Here is an 8,070-nt window from a genome sequence, read left to right as displayed (position 1 = left end):
GGTGTGCCAAAGAAGATTCTCACTATTGCAAAATCTCTACCGACACCTACCGGTCCACACAGGGGAGAAGCCACACAAGTGTCCCGACTGTGGACGGTCCTACACCCACCCTTCCAACTTGTCGCGTCACCGCAAAAAACGGCGAACTCCTCTCACCACGTGTCCGCCACTTCTGTGTCTCCTCTGCTTGCAGAAGTTTTCGCACCTAAATGACCTCGAGACTCACTCCTTGACGCACCGCGAGCAAGGACCCCAAGCCAGCTTTCATGCCACTGCGCAAGTGGTTCCCAATGCATGGCCAATCCCACACTTAATGGAGTGTGGAATGAATCAGCCGCCACCTTCTCAGGGCCCACTGTGGGATGGACATTCGTAGCTTCAAGGATCTGAAGCGCTATATATGTGCGATTTCACCACGCTTCTTCTGGAATGACTAGCGAGGTTGACGCAGGTCTATGGGCACTAACGAAAAAGGCAGACAAGAAGTGCGTTAGTTGCATGGCACTCATGACTGACAGAGATAAATAAAAACCTACAGTAGATCGAATGCTTGCTATTTCCTTCTAAGGTACGGGAGTAATTCCGGACATGAGTGGACAGCATGTCAAATCCCTGTTCAATTGAAAGCAGTATGCGCACTATAGGTGAACAGCGGCTGTTGGCGTCAGGACATACGGAGAGGCCATGGAAACTGTTGCAGAAGCGCTCTCTGAGGGACCGCGCCTGTTCGCGTGATATGATCAGTGTTAACGAGATATGTCGTCGAGATACGCCCTTTTCTGTTTGCCACGGCGTTTTCCAAAATTGAGCCGCTGACACCGCTTTTCAGTTATGCGGTGCCGGCGGCACGGACGAGCCGTTTTATCTTCTTGCATAAATACTGCCAGTTGTTAGCATGGCACAACATTGCACGCTTATTGCGCCATAGTCTCTAAGGGAGCAATCCGTGCAAGGCATATGTGGCGGAAATCATTCGCGCTGTGTAACATATTTCAAGCAGAGCTGTACAGCGGGACGAATTTACTGCACGAGCCGAAATTATGGCAGGAGTCACAACTTTAAGAAGGAATATAGGCCATATATTCGAAGCTTTCATTTCGTAACTACACATACCTGGAACAAGGGATGCACCCTCAAATAGCGGTGCCAAGCAGTTTTGCCATTGTTTTCGTGGTCCCTGCAGTTTTGCTACGCAAGATATTACGCACATTGACGGCAAACAAACATGCCTCCATGGTCTTTATTTGCATCCGATATGCATATTTCTTGACAAGTTAGACAGACCCACATGGTCGCTAAAATACTGTATAGGGCTACATGTTTTTTCCGGGGCGTACTTGGGTAGTTGTGATTTTTAAGTAAAGTTTGCTCGGTGCGAAAGCTATGGAAAGTATCGTTATCTCATGCATATATATAAATATCTTACATGTTTTACATATAAATAAACAATTCATTTGATACCCATGCCAGCATGCGCCTCATATCTTCCTTCCGATGGTACAAGTTTTGAATCAGCGTTATGGCGTCTAAGCTTTGCAGCCTAGAGCCCACAAGGCTCGTAGGCGTCCGGAGAAGCCATATGCACAACGCACACGGAGGTTTAGTACGAAGGCAAGCGCTCACTTTAATTCGGCGGGACGCGACAGGTATATAGGTGGCCAGAGAAGAACAAGCAAAAAGAGCACAAGAAACTTCAAATCTTGTGTTCCTTCTATCCGGAAAAAAGAACTTCTTATCACGAAAAAGCACCTGTGGGCTCGTTCATGTATTCCATTGGTTTCTCGGTCCCTTTATCTTTTAACAAATATCATTCACTACAAACTTTTGTGAGTGGTTACGGATAATTATATTATATACCTTTTCATTACAAATTCAGCATCCTCACTACTTATGCTTGCATTTTGCGCTGCAACAGACACTCTTGCAACTACCGGAGTGAAACATCTTTATCAGGCGCTCAGTATGCAGCGCTGAGCAAGGGATTTACGGTCAACGTGGAAAATAAATCGGGCGCTCAAACAGTTCCGGTGACGTGACAGCGTAGTCAAGATCCGGCGCTGGCAGCGTATTCAAACGGGTCGCGCAGAACATCGTGAATGTGCAGCATGTCCTCCGGCGCATGGCTCGCACGCAGGCATCATTGGTCCTCGACATCTGGAGCAGCATGCACACTTCCTGGTTGCGTTGGTAGAAGGGCTTCTACTCGGCGCGCCCCGAGAACTGCTCCAGGGCCTTGCGGGACACCAGCGAGCACAGGTGCCACACCGCGCAACTCTGTTCCTTCTGCACCGAAGCGAAGCACACCAGAGTTGGAACAATGCGTGTGCCCCTTGTTTGTTCTAGGCATAGACTCAAGGTTTCAGGACCTTGGACTCAACTTACGCTAGGAAAGCCGTCAAGGCGCTGCTCGAATTGAGCGTCTGACTGTGGTCAACGAACTGTTTTTATAGACCTGAGGACCAGAAGAGAACGATCAGAACTATCTTTATCTATTTCTCTTTCGCCGCTTTATCCACCTTCACCTCCCTCGTTGAGGGTTACCAACAGCACGCTGCCTGGTTAACTTCAGTGCATTTCCTTTATCCTATGTTTCTCTGTTTTTCTCTCTCAGAGCATGAACGCCACACAACTGCTGAAGAAAGTTTAAATGCCAACCCATTTATTTTACACAACCTCAGTGAAAACCGAGTATTATGACATCTCCTAATCGTTTCGAGTGCAACACCTCGGGAACAGTTTGAAGCACCTGCGGCCTTCTAGAGGCTTGTTGCTGCCATTTAGTGAAATACTGAAACTTAAGGATGTCGAAAAATGCGCTTCCAATCTCACTGCTCTGAGAATTATATGCTGCTCTCTCTAACGAAAGGAGAGGAGCTCGACTGCGATATTAAAGTGCAATTTTTCTATAATGCTACAACATCACGGCCAGCTTCACCAGATTTTCAGGAACCCTGAGTGTTCGCCATGCCCGCGGTCGCGAGTGCCATCAGCGTGAGACGAAAACACGGAGAAGCGTTGCCATCAAAACAAGAACAAGAAAATATTAGCTGCTGGAGAGTAAGCACAAGCAGCATCTATCAACTCTTCCACGCTCCTCCTCGCGCCATTGGAATGAAAATTTAATGAAAAACAGATAATATTCGATTTAATGAAGTAAACAGCAATCACACCCATGCCCTGTCCCAGTTCTGTGGCTCGGCGAAGAACACGCACTCTCAGGGAAACGGAAACGAGTCCCATTCTCTGAAAGTGAAGAAGGGGGAAAAAATTTTGTAAGAAAAAAACTTAACTCCCTCAAGGGTGAGCTCCTACTTGCCCCATAGCAAACGGTCCTGGCATCCACGCAGAGCTCTCTCCACTATCAATGTTTGGCCTGCTGCTTCAACAGCTCGCAGAGCGCCCTCGCATGAGGAGAGGGATTGGTACGGTATGAGGGAAACTGTCATGGTTCGGAGGCATTCCCACAAGTACTGCATGATGGTGGTGGTTCAGTGGTTAGGGCGCTCGGCTACTGATCCGGAGTTCCCGGGTTCGAACCTGACATCGGCGGCTGCCTTTTTATGGAGGCAAAACACTAAGACGCCCGCGCGCTGTGCGATTTCAGTGCACGTTAACTATACCCAGGTGGTCGAAATTATTCCGGAGTCCTCCACTACGGCACCTCTTTCTCCCTTTTTTCGTTCACTCCCTCCTTTATCAATATCCTTAAGGCGCGGTTCAGGTGTCCAACGACATACGACACAGATAATGCGCCATTTCCTTTCCCCCAAAACAATACATTATTATTATTATTATTATTATTATTATTATTATTATTATTATTATTATTATTATTATTATTATTATTATTATTATTATTATTATTATTATTATTATTATTGTGGCCCTGGCCTCACCATACGTTCAGAAAAATGGCAGGGTCAAAGTAGGGTGGTAGGAATGAAGGAATTAAGGCGACATGTAGCAGTTTGTCCGCAGTTGATGCCAGACCGCAATGTATTTCGCATTATAAAAAACTGGAAGCTTATATTAGAAACACGAGAGACAAACATTTAATGGTCAAAATCTACGCCAATGCAGGAAATTAAACAAAGCGGTCTATAATATAACAGACTTCTTCTTTTTTTTTGGGGGGGGGGGAGGGGGGGGCGCCGAAGTAAACGCCTCCTGATAGATATATACAACCTCATGTTTTTTTCTGTATTTCGTTTCCACTTTCAAACTGCCACGTGGCTGGGATCGTAGCGAACGGCTCCGGAAATTTCTACCACCTGGTGTTCTCTAGCCAGAACAGACACCGCAAGTTGCACGGGCATCCAGAATTTCGCCTCTGTACAAATTTGACTGCCGCGAAAATTAATTTCTTGTTGGTGATTCCGGCACAGTTTGGAGATAAAAACAAAATACATTCCTTGGATATGGACATCAAATTTTATGGCGCCCTTCTTATCAAGCCGACAAGAGGCGTGTTTAAACAGAAATTTGAAGTAATGTTGCCCGAGGTTATTCTATTAAAACTCCAAAAAATTCACTCGAATCTTTTACAAACTTAAGCTGTGCAATATAAGTGGTTAATTTCTTTCTTCGGTGTGTGTCCGAAAGCTGTGATGAGAAAATTATAAATACTTAATGCCTTTATGAAGTGCGCATTTAGATTATAGCGTGCATTGGGGATCTGTCGATCAATGTATTATATCCTATATACTATCCGACATTATTCCGGAGGTATGTGGTGCCCCCCAAGGATCTGTACTCACGCTTTTTTATTTTTGCTATTTATTAATGATACAACAAACCAAAACGAAGTACAAATGAGACTCTGCGCAGACGATTGCGTCCTTTATAAGGAAGTTAGCGCTTCCACTACAGTTTTTAAGTGGCGCGACGATTAGCGCATAATCATTAACAATGAAATGACTGTTTCTATGTCCCTAAAAAAGAAAAAAAATTCCGCTTAAGTTCACTGATGGTCCTGATAGGATTCTGGTACGAACTTTTACGGAATACCAATATCAGGGTATCCTTATCTCATCCGACCTGAATTGGGCAAATCACGTTCAGTATGCAGATAATAAAGCAATGAACAAGCTATTTTTCGTCATGCGTGCCTCGAATGACTCGCCTCTCGGAATAAAGCTTCTGGCATACGTTTCGCTTATACGTTTTATATTAGAATACGGTAACATATCATGGTTCTCTACAACAGGTACCAGCGTAGCCACGCTCGAAAGTGTGCAGTTAAAAGCCGCGCGTTTTTCCTATAACAGGTAGAGACGCACAGATTCACCTACTGAACTTTACCATCGCGCAAGGTTCATCCTTTATCTATCCGATCTAAACTGCACCGCTTGAAAATCCTGCAGTTACTCCTGCACAATCCTTTTAAGATTAACTCCGAAGACTTCGTCAATATAAACCGCTCCAGAATCACCCGCCAAAAGTACCCTGTCACACTTTAAGAACATTTTTGTTGCAATAACACCTTTTTCTTTTTCTTTTTTCCGCGAGCAGTGCGCAAATGGAACGCACTTGACGCTTCAGTTGTAGTCCAAGCGATAGTCTTCAAAATTTTAAAGCTTGCCGAGCTGAGTATATTGCCCTAAAACTGACCAAGTTTTGTTAAAATGGTGGTGATGTATACTTCGCATTGTATTACTGATGACCTCATATTTAACTGTTCTTCTCTTTGCATCAACTAGACTCATCCTTTTCATTGTATCATTGCTTACCGTTCAATAACGGTTTGATCTAGAAGTTGTGTTTTTTTTAAGTGCAGCCACCTATGCAAAAACTCCGGCTTGGATTGACAGTATATCGAAATAAAATTATGAAGTGCTATCCTTTAGGTCCCAAAGCCTTACTTCCAAATTATCAGCTTGTAAATCTGCCTGCTTCCAGCTTGCAACGTTGCCTTCTTGCTTGGAAGAAGATGGCAAGCATTCCTGAGCATTTTTATGCCCATATCTTGATATTCTGGCCCATCAACACAACCAGCCATCTTGTTGGCTAAAATCACTTCCCATAATCATTGTAAAATTGATAAGCGCAGGTAAAACATCAGGCATTGCGCTAGCAGCATTTCTGTGATTTCCTTAAACTGCACCTAGGAGGGCCGAGCCGTGATAGCATACCAAATAACACAATCAGTTAATGCGGGGAAAGAAATTTGTAGCAGCGACAGACAAAACAGTGCAAACAGAACACTACAGATATGGCAAGCCACCTCGAATATGTGCTGTTCTTTTTGTTCTTGCACACGTGCCCAGTTGCGGTGGTACTTGATAAGAGAAAGAGCAGAAATAGTAAAAGCAGGAACGAGTCTGCAGAAATTGCATGCCTTTTCGCGTACATCCTGTGCCTTCGATCATTGTCGGTTAAGAGTGCAGGCTGTGATGGCGAAGCCCTTACCTCTCTTTACTCACGAAGGTGTTGTTTCTGTGGTCGGTACTGAAGATGAAAACAGGCTGCCCGCTTCACCCACGGTTTTTCCCTGCGACAAGTGCGCCTACCGCTCGCCTACGCAAGATATTTTGAAACTGCATCAGCAGAGGAATCATCCCCAGAGGCTAAGGCACCAGTGCTCCAAATGCAATTACTCCAGCTATAACAGGTAAGCGCGAAGTTTGACCACGCTACATGGTGTACACTTACTTTTCGTATCGGTTGTAAGCAGTGGTAGCGTTAGATCGGAGCGAACACGAAGCAATGATTGGCAGCATGCTGTGAAAAGAAAATTGATGGGTGTAGCATTAAGAGACCAGACGCGGGCGAAGTGGTTGAGAGAACAAACGCCGATTAATGACATCCTAGTCGAAATCAAGAGGAAGAAATCGACTTATGCAGGGCATGTAATGCGAAGGCCAGATAACCGCTGGTCCTTAAGGGTAACGGAGTGGATTCCAACAGAAGTCAAGCGTAGCCGGAGGCGGCAGAAGGTTAGGTTGACGGATGAGTTTAAGAAGTATATGATGGCCGCACCTGGCAAAAGACGAGGCTTATTGGAGACACACGGGAGAGGCCTTTGCTCTGCAGTGAGTGAAGTCGGGCTGATGCTGATGATGCTGGTCAAACAGATACACTTAAATACACCCCCAAAAAGGACGAATTTTCAATCATTTCGTTTCTTTAAAGATGGAGAGCGTGCTCACTGTGTATTCTGATGATTCAATTGGGAATTGCGCAGTTACGACGGGATGAATGTCGTTGCCTTCCATGGCGAATCTGTCATGCCAGTCGTCTTCCTTCAGACGAAAGAATTGATAGCCGTGGCGTTCACATGGCAGAGACTGCGGAGCACGAAGGCAAGTTTTGCTCGTGCAGGCGCGATGTAGATGGTACAGCTCGTTACGGAGACTCATCGAGTAGCATGGACAGGCAATGCCAGTGATGAGACTAAAATCCCTGTACCCAGAGGCAGATCTGATCGAGCAGCGGCCTAAGGTCTAGCTGTGACACAGATGGATACCACCATTGTCTTTGCGCATAGGCGTCAATCGTCGAATTCTGCGGCGAGAGCGCAGAAGCTCTCGTTTTTTGTCGGTACGAAGTCCCGTGTATGACAAAGTGCGTATGCTCGTGGCATAGTTCGGTGCAATCCAACAACCAATATATGTATGTAGAGCACAGTCCGTCTGCCTTGTTTTGTCTTAGTCCTAATGCAAATAAAAACATGTGGGATTTAGACGCTCATGAAAGCTTCCTAAAGCTGGCTCATCGCACTGGTTGCTATAGACTGCATGACGGCCGCATGTGTTTTTTTATGTCGCAATGGTTATTTAACTCTTCCTCCTGAAAGCCGGCATTAAACCTGCCATGCTTAGCACGCCACCTCGCCCATCTGTTTTATATTTTCTTACACAGAACCCATGTCACCAAACACCAGCGGATCCACACGGGCGAGCGCCCCTTCGTGTGCAGTGTGTGCCAAAGGAGGTTCACACGGTCGCAAAATCTCTCCCGACACCTACCGGTACACACAGGGGAGAAGACACACAAGTGCCCCGACTGCGGACGGTCCTACACCGACCCTTCCAACTTGTCGCGTCACCGTAAAAAATGGCGAACTGCCGG

This window comes from Amblyomma americanum, chromosome 9 (assembly GCF_052857255.1).
Source record: "Amblyomma americanum isolate KBUSLIRL-KWMA chromosome 9, ASM5285725v1, whole genome shotgun sequence".
NCBI classification, from domain to species: Eukaryota; Metazoa; Arthropoda; class Arachnida; order Ixodida; family Ixodidae; genus Amblyomma; species Amblyomma americanum.
This window is presented reverse-complemented; position numbering follows the sequence as displayed.